The sequence below is a fragment of the Rhinolophus sinicus genome, linkage group LG05 (assembly GCF_036562045.2).
Source record: "Rhinolophus sinicus isolate RSC01 linkage group LG05, ASM3656204v1, whole genome shotgun sequence".
Classification (NCBI taxonomy): domain Eukaryota; kingdom Metazoa; phylum Chordata; class Mammalia; order Chiroptera; family Rhinolophidae; genus Rhinolophus; species Rhinolophus sinicus.
The window spans coordinates 22,111,715-22,136,639 of NC_133755.1; the positions used below are offsets into that span (position 1 = coordinate 22,111,715).

A 24,925-nucleotide genomic window follows, 5' to 3' on the forward strand; every position below is an offset into this window, starting at 1 on the left:
GCTGAATGGTTCCTTTCATCTTCATTCACAAATAACAAGCCCTTATGAGAAGTCAATGCTGAGTCAAACTGACACGTCCCAGGCAGCCGTGGACAGGGTTCAGGTTGGAGGCCTCCGGTATCTTTTCAGCCTGTGTTGTTTTGTGCCTCTGCACTGGGTATACTATTTTTGTCCTTCTTGATCATTTTGAATGGAAATCCTCATTGGTGATCATGGAGACAGAATTGTAGGAAATCACATGTTTTGCTGGAGGTTGGCAGTGACTTAATGACCTCTCTGGTAAGAGAAATGGATTCACCTGTGTACAGTGTTTATGGTGGGGACAGCAGGTAGGCGCTCTTGCTAAAACCTGACTTCAAATACCTGCCTTCTCCAACCCCTACAGCAGTGGTTCTCAGCAGTGGTTCTACAACAGAATGTCCTATGGCTTTCTAACAAGAGGCAGAGGCTCAGCTCCCATCCCAGACTTCCTAAATCAGAATTTCTGGGAGTGCTTTTGGTGCGTGTCGTTCGAAAACAAATGATGCCGGTGACGGTTACATATGGACAGCTCTGATCCAGATCCTGTAGTTGAAGCCTGTGCTCCTCAGCTTTTACTGTTCAGGATGATCACTGTGAATCTTGATCAAACGCAGATTCTCATTCATTAGGCCTGGAGGGGGGCCTGAGATTCTGCATTTTAACAGGTTCCCAAGAGATGGGATGCTGCTTAGCTCATGGATCTCCCTTTGCCTAACAAAGTGCTTACGGTGTTATTAATTCACAATAAGTAACGGTTTCAGAAAGAGATGTTATCATGAATTAATAATACTGATTTACTGAGTTTCTGTAGCCTGATACTGTATTAGGAAGCGATTTATAAATGCCAGAAGAGAATCAACCACGTAATCAAAAGATGATAGCTCTTTGCAACTCTCCTACCTCAATTCCTATCCCTCTTAAAGCTGAGGTTTCTTTACTCTGCCAGGCAACCTCTTGGGTAGCGTCCCAACAGGATACCAGCCTTGCCACATGAAATGCTGGGGTGCAGACTGCCTTCTTTCTTTACCCTACTGTTTCAACCTTCTGTAGCCTGCCTCCTGCCTTTAGAATTTTCCAGGAGACAGTCAGAAAGTCTCTTTGCTCACTCTGTCCTCTGAATTCCAAGGGATCTGTGTCAGGCAGGCACTCCAAAGAATTTTTATCTTCTCGGCAGCAAGCTGGTTTGTGCAGTGCAGCCAGCATCCCAGGAAGTGAGAAGACTGTGACTGGCTTTTGTCCTCAGCTTTGGGATAGAGCCCAAATCCCTTAACAAAAGTTCCATTCCATAGTCTGTACAACTGTGTTCAGAGGGTGACACTCTTGGTCTACTAGTAATAGGACATAGATTGGTTCTTCTAAGAGAAGTGGAAGGGAGATATATTTACACAGATCCATCCTTATTCTAGTTAGGTCCAACTTGTGATTAATATTAAGCATTTTGAGAGTATTTGAGGATATAGTCTTTAAGTGAAGATACTTGAATGATACTGAGTTGTCTAAACCTTTCATGCAGCCATCATCCTGGCTTTCTGGTAACATAGCACCTCTATCCTGGATGTTCCTTCCTACAGTGCCTAGATTTTGACTTATGTATGAACACGACACTTGAGAGCACTTTCGGTACAGAAAAGAAGTCGTATAACATTAATGGAAAGTAAGAGTGAACATGTATTCCTTACCTGGGATAGCAAAGCTGAAATTGCTCTTCCTTGTGCTACCAAAAGCTTCATTGTATTTCCTTCCCCTCACTCTGGACTTTTCCTCTTTCCAATGTGGTCTGCTGACACCTAGGTTCTGTTTTAGCCCCTATCTCTGATTTCCTCTTATTTCACCTACATCTAGCAGGCATATCCTCTGGGTGCTCCCTCAATTCCCTCTCCTAGTCTGAAATATCTGGTTCACACCCATACTGCAGATGGGAAGGAGAACAGCTGAGTTTGTCTAATGGTTATCAACTGTGAGAGACATTTGTTGTTTCAGGAGACATTTTTGGTTGTCCAAACTGGGGGGTACTCCTGGCATGTGATGTGTAAAGGCCAGGAATGCAACTGAATATCTTACAGTGCACAAGACAGCCCAACAACAAAGAATTATTTGGGCCAAAATGTCAACAGTGCCAAAGTTGAGAAGCCCTGCCCTAAGCATCGCCATTTTTTCCTACTGGACAACCTCTTAGACCCTCTCTCTGATACTTTGTCCAGATCCCTGGAGAACACCCCCCCTCCGCCCCACTTAAATCCCAAGATCGTTCTCTAGGCAAAACCTCCAGTATTTTGTCACAAGTGTACTCCTTGGCAATTGTGCCAAAGCTAGCTCTTTTAGCCCTCCTTGTATGTGTCTTACCTAATAAACTGCACACTGGCTCCTGGAGGCTTGATTTATATTTGACAATTTATATGAGATGATCTTGCTGGATTTCAGAGGATGCAAGGATTGAGATGGGTTGGGATGTCTCAGATGACTCAACAAGTGCGCATGATTGGCCTTTATTGTGGGGATTTTTTAGAAACTGAAGTAAGAAATAATGAATGGGAAAAAGCTTAGCACAGGAGGCATTGTTTTGCACGTCTCGGATGTGATGGTATAATAAGAAACCACTTTTCAACACTACCCATTGCTACTGTGGACACTCATTTGCAAAGTGTCTGTGCTATGGCAGTTGGAAAAGGAGAAAAAGCTGAGTGTGTTTATTTGAACGATAGCATCATCACACATTCAAATAAACATAGCACCTTGGGAGGGTATAGGTTTGTTATTTCTAACCCAAATATCTCTACACATGCCTTTTGAAGGGTTATTTTGCCAAGTTTGAAAGAAAAAACTATCCAGGCATTAAAATTCTGACATATTATTTAATTTGTTGAAAAAAGGAAAACCTCTTTGTGGCTGAAACACTCTCAGTTCTCTGGACTATGACGTGTATCATGTTTTCAAGCATTTGGTTTTGGACTGAGAAAGAGCCCCGGAGAGCAAGTAAAAGCATTGCCTTATCTTACATATAACCTCTTTATAGCAGTTTTCCCCCATTGTGTTTTGGTCATCTTGCCCAGGAAACTTGGAATTTTCAGTTGTTTGTGCTTTTTTACGTGAATGAAATGCCTGTTCTTAATTTCATCAGTATAGGGGTGATACAGTTTATTGCCTATCTTTATGAGACCCCAAGTCCATAATTCATATGACTGATTTTTTCCCTCTTGTATCTTTTCATTAGTTGTGATAAAATATAACATTTACTATTTTAACCATTTTCCAGCGTGTACTCCTGTGGCATTTGGTACATTCACAGTGATGTGCGGCCATCACCACAATCCATTTCCAGAACTCTTCATCATCCTAACAGAAAGCCCCTGCCCATTAAACAACAATTCCCCATTCTTTTCTCCCCCGCAACCCTGGAAACCTCTGTTCTACTGTGCATCCCTATGAATTTGCCTGTTCTATGTACTTGATATAAGTGGTACCCTACAGTATTTGCATTTTTTGTGTCTAGGCTTTTTCACTTAGAATCACATTTTGAAGATTCATCCATGTTGTCTCATGGGTCAGCATTTTCCTTTTTAAGGCTGAATAATATTCCACTGCATGTATATGCTTCCTTTTGTTTATGCTGTCTTCTGTTGATGGACACTTGGGTTGTTTTCATCTACTGTAAACAGTGCTGCAATGAGCATTGGAATTTCTGCTTTCATTTCTTTTGGATCTAGACCTAGAAGTGGAATTACTGGTAATTCTGTTTAACTTTTGGAGGGAGTGCCAAACTGTTTTCCACAGCGGTTATACCATTTTATATTGCCACCAGCAGTGTATTAGGGTTCTAATTTCTCTACAGCCTCACCAATACTGGTTACCTTCCTCTTTTTTTCCCCCTTTGGTAATAGCCATTCTAATGGATGTGAAGTGGTATCTCATTGTGGTGTTGATTTGTGTTTCCCTAATTACTGTGGTGTTGAACCTCTTTTCATGGATTTATTGTCCATTTGTAAATCTTCTTTGGAGAATTATTTATTCTAGTCCTTTGCCCAATTTTGAATTGGTTTGTTGTGCTGGATTTTTTAAAAACGGAGATTTCTACGTACTAAGGTAAGTCCATAATTATAGCATTATCTATAGCTGATATTGATTGTGAATCTTTTGGAGACCTCAGTTCTAATCCTGGACAAGACTCATTTTTAAGTCTCATGTTTTTCATCTGTAAAAGGAAGAGTTTAAGGAGTAGGTGTTCAACATCCCTTGCAGCCCTAAAATGCTATTATCCTGTCGAAAATAAAGCCTGTCTGCTGAGGAGAAAGATAGAGTGTAAATGGGACTAGGCTATTTTTAGTATGTTTTATTCTGAAAATATTTATTGTGATTTCCAAGTATGTACAGTGTGTTCCCTTTTGTACCTTTTTTTTGGCTTCACTTTCCACTTTAAATCAAAGGATGATTTTACACAAATCTAGTGATATATTGCGTGGTGACGTGTCATAGGTCTGACAAGTTTGATCAGCAAGCTAGAGGCCTGAAACATTTGACAAGCTTATAAATGACTCTGTATTTTTCTTGCTTAGTTTTTCAAACCAAAGTGCTCAGAAGAGTTTGGCCAGAAACAGAATGACTCCATGGTGGCCTGAAGGCAGCACAGCTTGTGTGGAATGGGATGAAAGGAGAGAGTTGGGTTGTGCCACTCAGGTTGTAGAGGGATAATTTTTTTTTTTTTTTTTTTTTTTAAGAAAACTGTATGTGGTCCTGCATGCCTTAGAATGTGCTGGGGCCCATGTACAAACTATAACAAATAAATAGTTTAGGATTAAAAATGTAACCTGTAAGGATTTAAATGACCTTATTGGTAGGATCAAGTCAAAACCTAATTCTGAATTTAAGGAACATAGTTTTTATAGTCCTTGAAGAGGTAGTTTTCCCATCTGATACATGTTTGACTTTATTTATCTCTTGCCAGTTTCCCAGATTATCTTAATTTACTTAGATTAACAGCTCCTTCAATTTTTCCTTCTTGTGGAAAGAAAGGGCCAGATGCCCGAACATTACTCAATTAAACTACAATGTTTAGTAGAGCTTGTGCTTGAAACCCACCCTGCTTATGTCCCTGTAGGCATTGGTGAGCTCTTTTTTCGTTTAGGAGATTGGAGGGAGAGAGAAGTTGGGGTATTTATTCCCAGCTGCCTCCATCAGGGCCCCTGGGGATCTTTGTGTTCAGAAAAGGATCCTTGTTAGGTGTTATTGTTAGTTATTATTAATTGCTTGATTACCGTCATCACGTCTGCATCAAAATGCAGTTCATTAAACTGCAACTTTAAACATATTTGAACACATTGTAAGATAAGAGATTGACATAATTCATTTCTTGTGTACATTAAACTTACAAAATATAAATCAATAGCATAGCCTAGTACTTCAATATTTTTATGTCACTTAGCTGTAATTTCAAGTCTGATACAAAGAAGTTATCGCCTCTTCATAGTTTTCATAAATTTTAGGAGGATCCAAAGACCTTTGATCCAGTTTAATTTACTATTTGAGGTTTTTCATAAAGAATTTAAACATTTCATAGTTTTTCAAACAACAGATTTTACACAGTTGATAGTCACTCCATTGGTCACTAAAGAGCAGATTTTATTTGGACTCAAGGTGTACATGGAAACCATACGTAATTTATGCCTTTCTGAAGATTTGGCCTTTGAAATTTAACCTTAAAATTATAGATGCTGATGAATTTGTAAGTCAAACATCAAAGGTGTTTGGATTCCAGAGACTTGTTATTTAGGAGTATTTAAGAAGTTGTGTGAATAGAGTTCAAATGTGGCTAATACATGTATGCAATGAAGAGCTGCGAGGATAGTCAGGGGTGAAGGAAGGAAAATGGCATATCACAGGTGTGGCTTATTTGCTGTCATTGGTGTGCTGCAGATAAGTTGAGAGCTAATAATGATTGTACGATTGCACCAAATAACCCCATGTGCAAGAGGAGTCGTTTCGTGGAAATCTGTGGAGAATTGTTTCGTGAAATGAATGGCAGACCCTTAGAGCTGAGAGTAGCTGGGGAACACCTAATTCATCCTTTTCATTTTATACATCAGAAATTTGAGATCCAGAGAGAGAAAATGACTACCTCAAGGTCACAGCTAGTGGTAAAGCTATGGTTCAGACCCAGGGTCATGACTCACATAGCTTTGCCAAGTAAGCTTTTTAGGTTTAACATTTTTGTGTCTGGAGATTTCTTAAAGTGGCCTTCTGTTGGCCGATGCCACTGCGTGGTGGTGATTTCTAATGCAGTTTGCCCGTGTGACAGAGGAATATCAGAGAGGGGTTCTGTTCCAGTCATTTCTCACTGACCTCATTCTCACCCAAATAAGGTGAGGGTGCAAGTCACTGGGTACCTGAGAGAAGGTAAGATGACCAGACCATCCTCAAAAAAACACAAGAAAACATACATATAGAACAGAATATTACCCAATCATTATGTAAACCTTTGCCCAACAAAAGAATAAGTAGATGATGCTGTGTGAACTTCAGATAGGGATTGATGTGGAGAATACCAAACCCAGATAGCTGGAGACTGAGAATTCAAAGTGCAAGTAGTCATACAGAAGACATATCCTGGGGCACTGGCAGGCAGGCCTGCCCCGGCCTGGTCCCAGAAGGCTACTTACTTACAGCACCTTCTGCCCGGCATGATAAAGACTGGACGCCACAATCTATGGCATTTTGTGGAATTAGCCCAGAGGAGAAATTGAGAGAGAGCATCCCAGATGAGCTTAAGCTGGGGAGACTCACTTTTCCCTGACTGATTCCTGTGGTGGTGGTGGGAGGTGGGCGGGGGTCCTGAGTAACCTTATCTTAGCTCATGGAGAGGAAGTTGAGTAATAAAGTATCCATGATTCATTGACTTGGTGGTTATCAAAAGAGTCACCTTCTAGCCAGAAAATGGAAGATTTCTTTCCAATGATTCACGTGTATTACCCAGAACACTTTGACTTCCTGGAATTTAAGACATAAACTCAAGTCCCTTAGTGATAACTTTTAAACACCAGAAGTCAGTGAATCTTCCCCTCTCCTCTCTTTCTCTCTCCTCTCTACCCCTTTCCCCCACCCCTTCCCTGTAACCTTGATCCTTCAAGTGGATTATAATGTACCTAAATGCTGGGTAGCTGTGAAGGCAGAACTACTGGTCTTCAAAATGGCAGAAACACAAGAATGTACCTTTTTTTCTTTTCTGCAAAGCTGATGACACATTCTTAGTCTAGCACATCGTATAATGAGGCAGGAAACACATTTCTTTGGAGAGCTCAGTTAAGGTGAGATGAAAATGTCTGTTGCGCTCTTTTTGTCTCATGGCCAGACAGATTGCAATGAGATGGGAATGTAGGGGGCTTAGGGTCTGCGTAATCCCAGCCTTGAGTGTGCCTCTGTGAGTGAGGGAACAAAGCTGCAGCCTGGTGAGCTGTGGCTGTCGAAGCAACAGCTGCACTTAGCTTGCGCTGCCTCGCCTTGGCCTTGACTGAGCTCTGCTAGTCTTCACAGAGAGGAGCAGCCTGCAGCCTCTGTGACCCTGCAACTCAAGGGCTTCCTATCTCCAATAATGAAAACTATGGGTCCCACCAGGCTGCCACTGAATTAATGATAATAGTCCCTCCGAACCTTGAATGCTTGCTATAAAGTCAAGGCTCAGACACTTTAGCTGCCACTAAACCAAGCTGTTGAATTTGAGTTACTGAAAAGGTACCACAGCCAGCACTTCTGCCTCGCACCTTTTAAAAGGAACAACATCACTGGTTTTATTGCCAGAAAAAGAATTTCTATTCTTCGTCTCTTCTACTTCTTAATCTCTGATCATTCAACTCTTTAAATAATACTTTCAAGTGATAGGAAGACAGGAACTCCAGTGGTTGTTCTTCTGTTGGAAGGCCCTTTACTGAAGCTACTTACTGCCTCTGGGATCTATGGGTGGGTGTAAACTGGGCTTCTTAGCTACCTGTATAATAATTCAATGGATTATTAGAGGAGAAAAATTCCCAGAGTAAAACTATAGGGAAAGGTCTGGTCCAGAGCTGGAAGAAGAGAAAAACTAATATTTATTGAGTATCTTCTGTGTACCCAGCATAGTTTTAGGCATTTTCATACTTTTTCTTTTCATCCTGAGAACAGCCAGTGTATATTCCCATTTACTGATTAGAAAACCGAGGCCTAGACAGTTTAAGTGCTCAATCCAGAGAAATGCATTATTCAACCCAGCTGTAAAAATAACTATTGTGGACAATTTCCATGTCTATAGCCACATAGGGAAAATTAATTAGGGTCTTGAAGAGACTTGCCCCTTTTAATTGTCGGTAGATGAATAGCAAAACTTGAATGTAATGGAATCCAAGTGCCTGGGAATTATTTTGAGTAGGTCATTCATGTGGGTAGGGCATTGCTGCTTCCAAGGGAACATTTTGATTGATTGTGTCAGCGTCCTTGGGTGGCCTTCGCAAGAGCTTGAATGACTGTATAAGTTTGGTTTCCTCCAACTAGCTTCTAAGCTTTTACAGATGAGGCACCACATCTTTGTTTTGCTCCTCTACTAATGATTAGTATAATAAATTGAAAAGTAGGGGAATTCAGTACAGTGGGTTTACCTACTGTGGATACAGGCGTTTTCAGCTCTATTGAAAACAGCTACATATTGTGGGCAAAAGAATACTGGTAAGTAGCTTTTTGGCCCTTGGTGTTAGTAGCAGTTACTATTTCTGCTTCATTATTATTGATCATTAAAGCACTTAGGGATGGAAAGTAGATTTTACCTACCCACTGCTTGTGGCTGACCCGTGCAATGTGTTGAGAAGGATTCAGAGTCTATGATAGATTAGTAATCGTTGATAAAGACCAAGGATGAAAGAGTGTCGCAACTACCCTACAGCTGCTGCTTTCATGGGTGTTTGCAGCAGTCCACTAGTCAGAACAACAGTGAATGGGGCCTCCGGACCTCTTCAAAACCTGTTGGGACAGTGTACACACTTTGGAAATAGCGCGGTAGACTTTGAACATAGACTCTGCCATTTGTTAATGGGGTGCTTTAGGAAGAATGTTAAATGTCTCAGAATCTCAGTTATCTTGTATGTAAGTTTTGGTATAAAACTACATCATTCACAGGGTAGTGTAAGGAGTAAATGAGATAAAGAAGACAGTCCCCTATTGAAGGGTAGAAATCCAACAATTGTCAGTACCTTTCCCTTATATATAGGCCGAATTGCCATTTCCTTATTGAAACTTTATTGTCCTTGCCTTCTCTGAACCAATGAGAGTATTTTCATACGGATGGATAGAAAATGTCAATATTGGCATTAAGGCATTTAAAGATACCTGTGTTAGCATTGTTTCCATTTCCCTCACTTTTGTGTATGAAAGTATTAGCTGAAAAGGGTTAATACATTTTAATTTATCAACAAAGTAAATGGAAACCTTTCAACAGGTTTATGTTGGCTGTAAAGAACTTGCACGTTAGACTAAACATTCATGATAGCTTTTCCTGATAAATCTTAGAAATTGTGAATTGTTGGGTTAGTTGCTAAATAATCTCTTTTGTATTTCTAGATAGTTCTCATTCAGTTCAATTCTTTCTTTGTTTTGTATCCCCCATGGCTTTTGAATTTGTCTTTCAGATGGGAGTGGAGGGCCTTGGTGGGTGGGAGCTTGCTGGCATTCCTTGATGGCTTCACAGGAGCCTGAGAAACACATGTTGAGGAACTTATCTGCTAGTGATCATTTTTAGAATAGAGTGGCAGCCATGGATAAGTGATTTCTGTGTTCTGTCAGGCTCAAAAGAGCAAATTTGGAGGGAGAGAATAATATTGTTTCTATTTACCTTCTGTGGCGGAAGTGTGCAATTGAAGGTATCGGAATACAGGGTGAAGTTTATCAATCCTGAATGTTTATTTAATAGGTTTGTATTCATATGTGTGTCAATAGAGTCATACAAAATACACTTGATCTTAGCCAAAAGGCTGAGAAACGATCATACAAAATAAATGAGCATATAAAGACAGTGTTCAAGCAGTGTCTTAAAAATCAAAATGACTTCTTAAATTATTAATGTTTCTTGTTTGCTTTAGGTATTCTGGCTGGATGTTATCATCTTTCTACTAACTGCTTGGAAAATTCTGTCAATCTCTGTTTTTCCTTTTGTCATGGGGTATTGGGTTGTGAAAACCAGAATTTTCCATTTTAATTGTAAGAACGCTGTACACTTTTATGCTAATGGTGAAAGCAGAAATTTTGTTCTGAAATTGAGTTTAAGTTCTCCTAATCTAGACTGTATTGATGACACATAGTTGACAAGTAAGATTCACTGTGTTCCCTCTGCTTGGCTGTTGATCAGCTTGCTAGCAGCTGGAAGATCTAATCATAAATCACTCATAGAGATTATGAATAACTTGTAAGTTTGTCTATATGTATAGCCTTTCTCCTCCAGTTATAATAGAAGCTTTACATTAGAACAGTATAAGTGAGCGATCAGTTGAATTTTGTAGAAAGAGTTCAGAAGAGACCCACCAGATATAAACAAGGACAGTTGTCATTCGACCCATGGCTAACATAAGTGGCACAACTGTATTTTAGAAGGAAAGGCAAAGAGCTTTGGTAAGGAGTGAGAGAGTGTTCCTCTTAGACCTACGAAATAGGAAGCGTCAAGAGACTTTAAATCAGCGCTTACAATTGGAAATATTCCAGTGTGTTAAAAATAAAGGCATGAATACAAAATATGGGTTTAAAAACATTTTAGACATAATATAAGTTTTAAGACAGTTTGTGAGGCTTTGGTAAGCAGTGAGAGAGTGTTCCTCTTAGACCTACAAAATAGGAAGCGTCAAGAGACTTTAAATCAGCGCTTACAATTGGAAATATTCCAGTGTGTTAAAAATAAAGGAATGAATACAAAATATGGGTTTAAAAACATTTTAGACATAATATAAGTTTTAAGACAGTTTGTGAGGCTTGTGAGTAAGATAGCAGAACTGTTAAATCTGTGCAGGATCGCTGCTCTCTGTATAGTGGTAGAAAAGCATTGGAAGCACTCTGATATATTATGGAATGCTAGCTAAAAATTACCACTTCACTTTAAGCTTTCTTACTCTATTTATTTGCGTGTCATTTGGAATAAAAAGAAACACACAACGCTGTAATGGGAAAAATATTCTTAATATTCTTAATTTGGTCCATGTATAAACCCAGAGAGAGTTTAACTTTGGGTCTTCTGGCCTTTTGTCAAAGGGCTGGAGAGCTGGCTCCGCTGAGGTTCATTCAAACATTGACATTTACCGGGCACCTACATACTAAGGGTTTGTAGATTCGGAGAAGCAGGAGCACCGAGGGCTGCAGGGAACAAGCAAAGGAGGCCTCACTGAAGGAGAGGACATGGAGTGGTGGTGGGTCCCAACAACCAAAGAGGAGGAGTGGGAAGAGGAATTATTCCGGAATTAGCCATGTGCATCGGCATGGATTCAACAGAGAGGGTGGTATGTTCTGGAAATCACAAGTAGATCAGTTTTGTGGCCTAAAGTGCTCAAAGCAGGGCATGGTGGAGATAAGACTGACAACACTTGGTACTTAATGCACTATTACTGTGAGTGGAGCCTTTACTTCTCACCACAAACCTCATAAGGCAGTGATTCCAGTAACCCCATGGGTATGTTACCAGAATTCCATTGAGAAGACAGGATTTTGTTTCTTTTTAGGTGATAGGGAGCCATAGAAAAATCGTGCAGGGAACTAGCTTGGTGATTGAGTATACATGTCAGAAAGTACATTCTGGATACAGTATGGAGAGAACATATTGGAGAGAGGCGAGAAAGGAGGCAGGTAGGCTTTTAGGAAGGCGTTATTATAGTTTGTGCGAGAGAGATCAGTCTGAACTTGGACAAAGGCCTGGGGGAATGGAGAGGAAGAAATAAACCGGAGAGATGCTGAAGAGAGAGGCTCAGAGGACTTGGCCACAGGTGATGGGCAGGCTCTGGGAATGAGAAGAAACGAGGCTCCAATGTTTATGGCTCAGACGCAGGAATCTTTAAAATGTAATACATTATAGGACCATAAAAGTGTAGCACTGAGAAGGAAATGTATATGTCAGTTAGATCTCTTGTTTTACCACTTAGAAAACCAAGTTCCACAGGACTGACCTGAATTGCTGAAGGTCATTGAGCTGTGTGATGCTGACGTAGGACTGGAACTCATATCCTAGCTCCCAGTACAGAAATCTGCAGACACACTAGGCATTAAATGTGTATAGTGAAAATCTCTATACTAAAGGTGATTTTATTTCATCTGGGAAGTACTTACTATTATTACTACTACTACTACTACTACTACTACTACTACTACTACTAAGCTAGATCTCTTTCTTGATAAAAGGCATGGACTAGAAAATTGGATTATGTGCTAAAGTGCTTAAATCATGTGGTAAAGTTACTTAAATGCATCAGTTCCATGCAGAGAATTAACAGAATTTTAGAAGAAAACTAGTGACAATGCTTTACTCCAAATGGCTTGTGAAAATACATATTTGAAAGCTGTTAGGTTTCAAACTCTGATGGTATGGAATCTATTAGTAAGTATAAAAGGCATCAAAGACTTCCTTCTTTCCACATCAGCTTTTCAAGTTACCAGTTCAGTTGTGGAAATTCCCTCTTCCTGAAAAGCTGTAATTCTAATAGTAGATATACAAGAGTAACGTATGGGCTTTCTTTCTTATTTGGATTAGATATGTTATACATTATAAAACTTCATTTTGAAATCAGTTTGGCAAGTTTTTTAGTGTGTAAGAATCACTGAGAAATGATTGTAGTTTGTGAAAATATTTCATTTTATGTCAGTAAAATTCACGGTATGAAATTCTGAATTAAAACATCCTTATATAGTTTTCTTAACTTCAGTGTCTGACTGGCCATAAAAGGAAAGGAGAAAGAAAAGCAGGAGGAATACTAGGGAAAAGTTTTTGAAATTCTTCTTCCTATACCCAAGTAGTTTCCCTGATGATATTTGGTTTATTTAAGAAAGTTGCCAGAAGGATTTGGAAATTTTTCTAGTCTTGATTAATGATGGTAGTTTTAATTTACTTTTCTTCCATGTCTCTGATTCTTATCCTGTACAAAATCTAGACCTCCAATTGTTTTATAGTGGTAACTGAGTATTAGATATACACTGGGATGTTTCAAAAATTAATTTAGTCTAAGTCTGAGCTGCATCTCAAGAGAGTTAATTAAAAGCATACCCATGAGCCAATACTGGGGATTAGACAGAATTATCTTCAGGAAGTCAGTTTTGATACATATTGTCCTGATTGAAAGGAATGTTCCAGATTTCGGAAGTGTATATGGAGCCCTGAGGAATGTATAGGCATATTTTAATAACTTGAACTTGACATATCAAATTATTTAAGTTAAATGGAAGGAGACATCTTGGCTCATCTCATCAATAATGAACCACGTGACTTTGAATAGCTTTAGCATTTGACTCTTGAAAGTTCCATGTGATTTTAAGCAGTCTGCAGTAGACACTGTCTAAAACCACATCCATATAACCAACTTTCCAAATTAACCAACTTCCTCACCTCCTTTTTTAAAATACACTGACTGATGCCCATGGCCTACTAAATAGTCCTAGCTGGTAGTTCACCCCATGTATCATGCCTCCCAGGTCTGAGTTAAATGACTACGAAGGGTCAGTTCTTTTGTTCTGGACCAGAAATTACATCATTTAATTAAATATCACGTGAACTGATCAAAAATGAGTGCAAAGAGAGTTGTTATATGAAAAGTAAGTTGAATGACTTGGAAAGACAATAAAAGCAAATGACTAATGTTAAAGACTGTCAATTTAGGGTCAGGTGAGACAACGTTAAGAAATTGGAAAGCAAACTATAAAAATACAGAATTTGGCATTCAGCTGGCTTCATGATCAAAAAAATATGTTTTATAAAAAGCTCCATTTGCTCATTTATTGATTCCAAAAACATTTATTAGGTACCAACCATGTGATAGCATTTTGCTAAGCTCTTGGGATGGGCCGCTGAAAGAGGCAAGGTCCCAAAGACAAGGTTTCTTTCCCCCAGGAACTCATGACCTTTTGGAGAAGTCAGACATGCACTCAGCCAATTATAGTTCAATGCTATCTGTGCTGGGTGTGCCCATGCATTCATTGCTCTGAGTGTGTGGCAAGGAGTAGGAGCTATCAGCTTTTCTCTGGCACCATCAGGAAAAGCCTTAGTGATGAGGTAAAACTTAAGCAGAGGCTTTGGTTGGGGTGGTGAGCTGGGAAGAAGAGAGGAAGGAGCCTGTATCGAACCACATGTGTGTGAGGAAGCATGGAGTGCTCAGAACAGAGCAGGGCTGGGTATGTCTGGACCTGAAGAGAACTTGACAGCAACAGTGGGAAACCAGGCTGGATAGGCAGTGAGAACTTGATCTAGACCAGCCCTCCTGCCACGTTTCGATGTCTTCCACTGGTGATAGAATCTCTGAAATAGATAAGCTGGAAATTGGTGTGTTCAGCCTTTACCTCAAATGAGTAATGATCCAGTAGAAACTACTTGGAAATCTCTTTACTACCATTTGAGTTTATGATACTATCCATAAATCACCTTCTAGCTCCGTTAGACATTCTCATCTCTCTCTGTGCATAGATAAAAGAAAAAAAAATGGGATGCTGTGTCAGATATCTGCGTTAATTTTTTTTAATCTAACAGGTTGTAAAATTGAAACTTGTGATGCAGTCTTACAAATTTTATTATTTAGTACTTGTTGAGAGCCATCCTTTTGTCTCTAACTTCAATTCCTTCAACGAGGGCCTATAAGTCTAAAAGGCAAAGAAATGAAAAAAATCAGTTCTTACTTACTGAAGTAGAAACTGATATCCATTCGTGACACCAATTGTCAGGTGGTTATTCAGCCCACTTTATTGTGAGTTTACGAAATCCCTGTCTCTACCTATGACCTATGTGTAAATCTTTGAAATCCGTAAGTGTGAGATAGCTTACCCCCTAGTCTAGAATGGTCTCTGAATGGGTTATCCTTGGGCATTTTTGTGTTATATGAGGTTTGAAGGCCTCAATCTGCCTGCGCTCTTTAGGGTGGAAAGTGGCATTGGGAGCCTGTTGTCCTACCGAAAGGTTTTTCCAGTTCAGCTATCTAGAAAGATCGAAGACTGAGCTTCTCAAATGGCTGTCCCTTCAGCAGCTACACAGGATATTTCATATCTTTAGAATGGGTACTTTCCTGATCGTGGTGATTTTGACTCTTTGCACTGTGTTCCAGTGTCACCTACCTTTATGCTCATCGGTGATTGCTTACTACTCAGGAAGAGAAGGCTGAAAGGGATCCCTGCCCTTTTAAAAGAATAAAAGAGCAGGGCAGAGAAAGAGGACTCGCTTGTGGTGGTGTAGTTAGGTGGGAGCCACGGGAAGGTAATGATCCATGGAGGGTGGGAATAAAAGGAAGCTGTAGACGGGCCATGCAGATTTTTGTTTATAGTAGTGGTTCCCAAATATTGTCTGCCCAGAATTTATGGCTTTTGGCATCTGACTGAGTTTTACAGACCCCATTTCATTTTATTACCCCGTGTGTTTCTTCTTTCACGTCTCACAGGGAATGTTTCTGTGCTTTTGTATTCATCCTAGGCCTCTCTTTTTTAAGTCTACATTCTTCCCCTATTCTTCCATCCTTAACTCCATTCTAAATGGCCGGGTTTTTTCCCCACCACATTATGTCTTCCTTCTTTTGAAACCTTCTATTCAAAATAATGGCTTATCTTAGGAAATGGGAAAGGAAATTTTATTCAATAACATTAAGATATTTAGGTTACAATTTGAAGCAGAATTGGTTATAATACATATCTGTACACTGGGTAAATATCCAGATGGAATGAGTTAAATAATTAAGCAAGAAAGAGATGAAAAATAATCTGAAAAGCTAGCATGAAATAAGTTACTTATCAGATACTTGGAGGGGTAGGGTAGTTGCTTTTAAAGGAATGAAACCATTGACTATATTAAAGAGAAAAGAACTTGAAAACTTAGTTACAGGAAAACAGCAAAATAAATTGTGTATCTAAAACAAATGAAACTAAAATAAACAGGAAATATATTTACAGAGAAGTTTTCATTAATATGACAAGATCTTAAAATCTATTATCCGTAAAAACATCATGAAAGTATTTTAAAAAATCATTAAGACTAAGGGATAGGTAAAATATATGAATGAAAAGATATTTCAAACAAGAGGAAATTAAAATAAACAACTGTAGAGTAAATGTTAAAAATATTTACTGATTTTTATAAATAAAAATATAAAAATATAAAGGCATGCAAAATGAGAATGTGATAGTATAATCTGATTGCTTGTGGTTAAAATGTTATAGCTCTGAAGTTATCATTTTGAAACTATGAAACTAATAGAAATTTTTTAAAAAATCCAGTCTTGACAAGATGTGAATTTGATAACATACTGCTATTGATGTTAATAATTGATACACTCTTTTTGGAAGATTCTTCTCTTGATACACTCAGCAATTCAACCATCTCCTCACTAGATTCTGGGAACAGAGTAGTGACTGAAATAATGTGCATTATAGTGTATGATATAACTAGTAATAAGAATATGCATGTCCTTTCCTTGCCAGTATGCTGGTTTGGTTTCCCCTTTCCCACTGTACCCTACACATGAAGTTGATGCTGATGGCTAATGTTTGCTGAGTGCTTACTATGCACTGATTCTAAGTGCTTTGAATATATGACCTCTTTAAAACCACAGAACAACCATGTGAGCTGGGTACAATGTTTATCCTCATTTCTTAGGTGAAGAAATGGGATGGGGCATGGTCAGAGAAATGTTAAGTGAGTTGCCCAAGGTCATACCTCTAATAATTGATGAAACTGGGATTCACATCCCATGGAATTCTGGTTTTAGACCCTTGCTCTCAATGCCTGTGTTCGTCTGTCCTCCCCATGAGACAGTAACGTTGGTGTAATTGGCTCATAAATGTTTTTGTTGTTCACTCTGTCACCTAGCACATTGCCTGGTGCATGCTAAGCAATGAATAAATACTAGTTGTCTGGATGAGAAAATAATTACTAGATAAAACTATACGTTTGAGGAGATTTGCCTATAATAGTTCAAAAGAAATGCAGACAATCTAAACAAACTTTAGATTTACCTATACTAAATTATAGCTTTGCCTATACCAGTTCAAAAGAAATGCAATCTAAACAAAAAATAGAGTGGCTGTGTCATCTGTCACCCTAATGGAATATTATGTAGCTACTAAAAATGTTAATTACTAATGCTCTGTAGCAATGCATAACATGGAAGAGTATGATGGCTATGTAGCAACCGAAGAATGTACATGTGACCTGTAGTGGTTATAACTGGAACGTGCATTTCCCTCCAGGTCTCATTAGATGCAATGAGGAAATCCGAATTTCATTGTATTTTTAACTTGGTTCGACTTTTGAAAACCAGAATTTCAGGGATGGAAAAGAACCTGTGGATTGTATTATTGGGCCACCCCGTTTTCCAGAGGGGGACACCATCATCCGTAAAGTGAAGTGATTTGCCCCAGTTTTCAAAGATTGTTACTAAAGGATGCCCCAACCCCAAAGTGCCTTGGATTCTTGTGTTTATTCTGCAGCCTGCAAATGTTGCTATATTTTTCCTAAGGCTAAAGGAGCCTGGCACTTGGGAATTTCTGAGAGATAGCACTGCTGACAGGGTGTTTGAGAATTTCTAAGATAGTGCTGCAGACAGAGCTTTTGTGGATGAAGGGTATGAGTGGAATTTTGTGGTATGCTCAATATGTGGAGCTCCTTAGGTTATGCAAAGTCTAAAACTAGATCAAATTAGATAGCCCACAGCTATGGTGAGGTTCATGGTAATGGAAAGGAGAGCCATAAACAAAGCTGAGATGATGAATGGCTTCATCCCAAATTGGAAGGTCTGGTATGCATGTGTGTGGTAGGGCTTCATATCTCCCAGATTATAAACAGAATGTACTGAAGTATTTGTTCATGTGTACCAACATTAAAAACTAGTGATATTCTTGAAATTTTTGTTTGTGTTAAGGTTGATATTTTGCATTTGTAGAATTCTGCATTTCTTTTCACTCTAGCCCAGTGTACTTTAGTGTTTGGTTGGTGGGGATGGGATGAAAATGGTCCTCCTAATTTCGAACGCAGGTACAACAAAGATTCTGTCTTGCAGGGAGAGTATGGTCGATGCATTTTTAATTCTTATTAAAGCATTTTCCTTTTGCCCCAAGATTTCTTTGGATTCTGTTTTTCACTTTTGCATGAATCACTGAGAACACCAATCACTTCTCTCACACATTAAAAAAATCCTCTTCCAATAAAGTGATTATATATTTAGTGAATTTTAAATGAAACCTTCTGGAATTTGACTTGAATCTGGCTAAAACATTATTCCAAAATGTAAAAAGGGGCCCAGAAGGCCAAAGAAAATGTACAGTGCACATTTCATATGTGTATAATAGAGGAGTCCACTGATCCTTACTTGCGCCTTTTCCCTGGGTCTGACACCTGTGAGTCGTATGTGTCCTGATTCTAAGTTTTAAGCTTTTATTTATATATATTTTTCTGTTTTACTGTTTCTACTTTTATAGGCTGTCCTATATGCTTGTATAAAGGAGTGGGAATCTGTGTGTCTGTCCAACGCATCTTTTCTCACTTTCTGGTTGTCTCCTTCACTCCGGCTCCCTCAGCCTCATTTCAGTTTCTGGGCCTTTCTGAACTGTGTCTCACCAAGATCTCAGCTCCTGTTATTTCTTCTTTTGCAAACAGTCTTTTGCCAACTATTCACATCGCTGGATTCTTCTCTTTCTAGGTTTAGCTCAACTGTCACCTCCTTGCACAGGTTGTTCCAGATCGCTATATCTCATATGTTTTCTTGATTTGTAAGTCACTATAAGTTGGCGGACAGATAATCAAGAATTGGGGGAAGGCAATTTTGGAGCACCACAATTGTAAATCTCTACATTCCATTACACACACACACACACACACACACACACACACACACGCCACTCCCTAAAACTAGATTGTAATAAATGCCTACTGGCCTCTGCACTTCCTTCCTTGGTTCACGTGTAGGATTAGGCCTCCTGCATTCCTCTGTTCTAGCTTCAGAAGAACGTGACCTCCATCTTGGCTTTCAGCTCCAGGTTGGTTGGTTGGTTGGTGATGCATACTGAGTTAAAAGGCATACAGTTTCGTTTTCATTTTTTTCAGAGAGTTATGGAATAGGTTCTTACAGTGAGCAGTGGTTTGCAGCATTTAATTGACTATCTAACATATTTGTTACTCAAAAACTTTAAACAGCTATAGTATTAACCTACCGTCTGCCTGACTACAGTTTAAGGATACCCTTTAAATGAGAGCAACATAGGTGTGTTTAGGGGAAGAAATTAAGCGAAAGCGTTTACTTTCTAAACATATTACTGCTAATTTTTCACACTCCAAAGGATATCAACAAAAATGCTAAAAGCCTTTAAGGGGAAGTTATTCTTCTAATCAGAGACAATTGGGAAAGTTTAAGTAGCTAACTCAAATCAAAATCATGTGTGCGTCTGTTCTGTGAAATGACAGATATACGTTTTCCTTCAGATGGAGGTTTGTTTTCCCTGTGCTAACTTAACCACAATAACTTGAAACGGTCTGTCTACTGGCACAGAAAGCAAGGGAGTGGGTGGCGGGGCTGTGATGCTGCTGTACGAAAGTCAGGTGTTCTTAGAGCGTCTTTTGGGGATAAGCAGTTGAAGCACTTTTATAGTTAGGTAAGATAACAGCAAAGAAAGAGAGCATAGCTTTTTGTAGTACAAAGCTTTAGAAAATCAGTTTGCCTGTGTTCATATGCAAGTCACTCATACCTGTTCATTTAAGCTAAGTTCCCATTTGTGGTGTGGAACGTGAATATGATTCTGTCAGCCCAATCTCTGCAATACTGCAGGTTGTTGGATAGACCAAAGTGAGTGATGGCATGCACTGAAACATTCGACGTATTTCAACCCCCCAATATGTTGTTCTTTCAGCCCAGATTCTTTTGCTCCTTTTGATGGTTTATAGTAGTAGCATGAGATACTTTGAGTGATTGTCATGAAATTACAATTTCTGGAATGTCTAATTCCAGAAAGGAATATACCTTTCTGAAGTCCCATGTAGCTCTTGTTATTTGCAGTAGGTCCCAGGTGACCACATGATATAATATAGTGAATTGTGGTGATGGTCAGCTAAATGTCAAGCTGATCAAGGTATGGAATTTTTTCAGCCAGCATTCTGTGTGACACCTTCTAGTTATATGTTCTAAAATGCATGTACCACAGCTAGACCTACAATCAGCACATCACAAGCTTCTCAAGTCAGCCTTAAAGATAACTGATTCTTTTTCCTCTTGATGCATTGAGAAGGTTTTATAGAACACCCGCAGCATAGACTGTATATCACTAGGCAATGTTTTGAGGGTGGCATGAACTTTTGAAACAGAAAGGAACCATTCATAGTTAAATCCTTAAGTTTGTAGGTTGATTTTAGATTTATTTTCTTTGATATAAAAGACTATTTAACTATAAAAAGATCACTTGCCACAAAGGACTAAATGTGTATTTATTGAGTTGAGGCTAAGAATTTTATATTGTAAGTTAGATTTTAGAAAATGCTGGAACAGGAGAATAGATATTTTATTTCTCATTCATAGATGGTTATAAAGAGTGGCCTTTTATTGGTTGGGATAAGTCAAGCAGAAACCATTTCCTTTATGACCAGAGAGACAGTTATTAGAGTTCCGTTCTGGAATTATGGCTGTATCCACTTAGACTAGTGCAGTCCTTGAAACATTTTTGCGGAAGCTATTTCAGGGGTTTAACGGTAGATTTAAACAAAACTAATTAAATTCATGTTAGATTTCAAAATCTGCTATGATGCTGGAAACATCTAGTAAAAGTCAATTGGTTAACGTTTGTAAAAAAGATGGCTACATCGTATGTGCAGTTATTTTAGTATAGGTTATAGGTAGGTTTGCATGGGAGTACAGGACCATAAAAATGACCATGCAAACTGAAAATGTACAAAATGATCTTAACAATCAATGGGAAAAGTACCAGTTCCATGACCTTGAAAATTTTTTATCAAAACATTAAAACTCTTTTACTGTAGGTTATAAATGTATGAGGAAGTGACAAAAAATAGTAAAGCTCATATTTCTTTAGTGCCCTGTAATTTTAAATGTTAGAAAACGGAGAATTGAAGTGTTTTACTTCTTTGTGTAGAACTTCACAAGAGTAAGGTGAACATGTTCGCTTTCTTCTCATTGTATAACTTATGATATCGGAGTAGTTTTTCTTTGCCTCGGTCAATTGTCGTTCTCCTCTCCAAGTTTCGATCCGCTTCCAACATCTTCCCCTTTGTGCTTTCAAAGTTGTAAGATATCTGGGAGGTCCTTTAATGTTACTTCCTTTGGCACGTCTTCGTCCTTTTCATCATAACCACTTTCCAATTGCACTTCCAGTGTTACCACTTGTCATTTTTTTGGCTGCACTTCTTTTGTTGTTGTTGTTGACCCTTTTAATTATCCACTTCTGTAACATGCAATGTGAGTTTTATCACTGTGAGATGAGGAGGCAAGCAGCTACATGCTTTCCTGGATGTGCGTGAGCTGAATCACAGATGTGCAGGGATCAATCACCAACAGACTTTGAAGGACGTGACATACATGATTGGTTACTGACCATGATTCACATCTGTTATTCACCTAGTGTTTATGGACCAAAGAGCTAACAGTGAAGTTTGTACTTTCGGCAATTACTCACAGTTAATACACTGTGGCAACTGAAGTTTGAAACGTGTTGTTGGGGGACTGGTGATATTTAACTAAACTGTGGGAACTGAAATTCATGCATATTGGAACTGTGCAAAGTGAGTAAGTAGTGCCTGTATTCTAGTTATAAATGATTGGTAGTACATTTAAATCTTCGCCTGGCTCCCGTTGCCCGTTCCCATTACGCATTGAATCCATCCAGGGTAGCCAAGGTGTGATTTAGAAAAACCAGTTCCGAATTGAAGTGGGAATTAATGAAGTCTTTGACTCAATGTTGGAGTCAGCTTTGACTCTTCTACTCTTACCCAGCACCTCAGAGTAGATCAGGCGCTGGAGAAAACGGTCTCAGACCCCATCCAGTGTGGGCAGTTTTGTCTTGAACGGCCACAGCGTCAGACGCTGGACATGGTGCCTAAGTGGTTACCTTGGGCATTTTTTCTGACTCTTTGCTTCCTCCTCTGGTGTCTCCCCTTTTCCATGGCCTGCTGTTGACTTTCTGTGTCCCGTCTTCGTGTTGTACTGATTCTCCCTCTATCATTATATTACTTCATGTTTCTTTCAATTCTTGTTGCCATCATCCTGATCCATGTAATTTTCAACTTGTAGTTCAATTATTTAAATAGTCTCCTGACTGACTTCTCCACCTAGTCACTCTCCATTCCAACTAATCCCACATGCCGTCACAAGAGCATTCTTCCTGGAACACTCTTTCAGCCTTGTTTAATTCTCTCCTTGGAGCCTCCAAAATAACTTAATAATTACAAAATAAAATCCAAACTTTTTACTGGGCCTTTATCCATTGTCTGACTCAAGCCTACATCATCTAGTTTATCACCTGACCCCACCCCTCAGGAACCCAGGGTTTCAACAAGACACACTTTCTCATTATCTCCCAAATATGCCTGCCTCCCCTTCTTTTGACACACACACACACACACACACACACACACACACACACACACACTCACACTCACCCACTCCACCTAGGATGCAACCCCTTTTTTTTTTTTTTTTTTTATGAATCTTACACAGTTTCAAAGACTTACCCCAGATGACTTCTCTTGTAAAGTCTATTTTGACTTCCTGGAAATGTCTTTTCTCTTTTCTGAAGTTCCACAGGATTTACATTTTATATTTTCCAATTGTCACTTACTTGCTGATCTGTGTTTTTAGTTACCATGTATTATCTCAACTCCCCAGTTGGTTCTTACATTCTTGAAGAGCAGGGCCCTAGAATGGTATTTGACAGAGTGGTAGGCATACATTTTTCATCCAGTATTGTTTTGAGTGCAGCATATCTTCTAGAAGCTGAGTGACATGCCAGCGGTAAACCATAACAAAATAAAGCCCCTGACCTCACAGAGCTCTAGGTGAATGAGGCATCCAGAAAGGTAGTCAGACCCTTGCAAGGCAGTAAGCTAAGTGGCACGATGAGCAGTGAATGAGCTTCCACAGAAGCACAGAGAGGTATCACATGTACACAAGGGGCGATTGAGAATGCTTCTAGAGTGAGGTTTAAGCAGAGTCTAAAAGATACGTAGGAGTTAGATAGGTGATGGGGGCTGAATGGAAAGAGTGTGGACACCACATGGCTAAAGCTCGAGAGGGGCGACAGGGCCTTACCCACTGAGGAACTGAATAAAGCTCTGTGTCGCTGGATTGTAGAGAGTGAGGTAAGACCCATAAGTGATGAGGTTTGACAGGGAACGGGGGCCCTGTGATGGGAAGGAAGTGCACAATGTTGGTGGCTACTCAGCAGGGAGGACTTCCAGGACTGGTTGTTTGGATGGGTGGATGATAGAGCTGCACTCAGCCTCCTGCTAAGGTGCACTCCGTGGATGTGGGTATTAGGGGGAAGGTGATGAGTTAGATTTCAGACAGTTTGAGTTGGCAGTGCCTGTGGAATATCTGTACGGAGATAGATAATAGTAGACAGTTTGGAGCCCAACAGAAAGTCTTGATTAGGAAACAGAAAATTGGGTGGCATCAGTGTATGACGGGGTGAAATGATAGAGGAATACTATGGAGCGTTATTAACGAAGAGGATTTTAACGCCAAATCTTAAAGCACATCAGTATTTAAAGGACAAAGTAAAGAGTGGAGTCTACAAAGAACATTAAGATGGAACGGGCAAAGAGGAAGGAGCAGAATAGGTGCATGAGATGTCATGGAAACCCAGGGAAGACTGAAATCCGTCCATTGGATCTAGCAACATGGAGACTATTAGTAACCTTAGTAAGAGTAGTTTCCATAAAAGAAGGGTGGGGAAAGGAACATGCCACCTGGCCGAAGCTAGATTGTAGTGGGTGGAGAAGTGAATAGAGCATTCTTTTTGAAAATGTCTTAGGGGGCGAGGATTTAAAGAGGGTAAAGCTGGAAGGAAATGGAGTTGAGAGGCTTTTAGTTTTTAAGCTTCTGGACATATGATCACGTTTAAAGGCTGATAGGAAGAATTCATTAGTGATAAAGAGGCTGGCCAGAAGCTGAATGTAGTCAGAATTTAAAACTCTTAAAATTCTTTACTCAGTGTGCTCTTTTTATCTTTTGGTATTCTAAATAAATTCCAGACTACTAATCACTCCGTGTCTTCTAGGTTTCACTGTGGTCTTGTTATCCCAATGAGATTGCAAATTCCTGTAAAGCAGGATTCAAACTACTCCACTCCATTATTCTGGGTAGCACTTAGCTCAGTGTCTTACAGAGAAAGTTCTCAGCAGATATTATTTTTAGCACTCTCATTTGTTTATTTATTTTTTGAGGAAATATGTCCTCAGTGTGCCAGACATTATTCTAGGTGCTAAGGATATAAAGGTCACTAAGGCAGACATGTCCCTTTTTCTCAAGGAGTTTATAGTCTAGGGAGACAACAAATAAGCCAGTAATTAAATAGGAAAACAAATTTCAGAACGCAAGAGATACTTAAAAGGACCTTGATCGACAATAATTCTGAGTGGCTACTGTATATATTCTTTTCATGAATTCTTGTCATTGTTGGGGAAGAACAACCACCTAAGATGGAAGGAAAAAGATAAAAATAGTGAATAATAGAGACTTTTATT

General features: G+C 39.3%; 1 protein-coding gene and 1 pseudogene across 14 annotated transcripts in view; one reads left to right on the forward strand and one right to left on the reverse strand.

The window, feature by feature from the left end:
- The window catches only part of LTBP1 (latent transforming growth factor beta binding protein 1), a 349,946-nt gene that overhangs the window by 151,362 nt on the left and 173,659 nt on the right, over positions 1–24,925 (forward strand). The window lies entirely within an intron of this gene.
- LOC141572011 (U2 spliceosomal RNA) lies at positions 9,847–10,013 on the reverse strand (annotated as a pseudogene).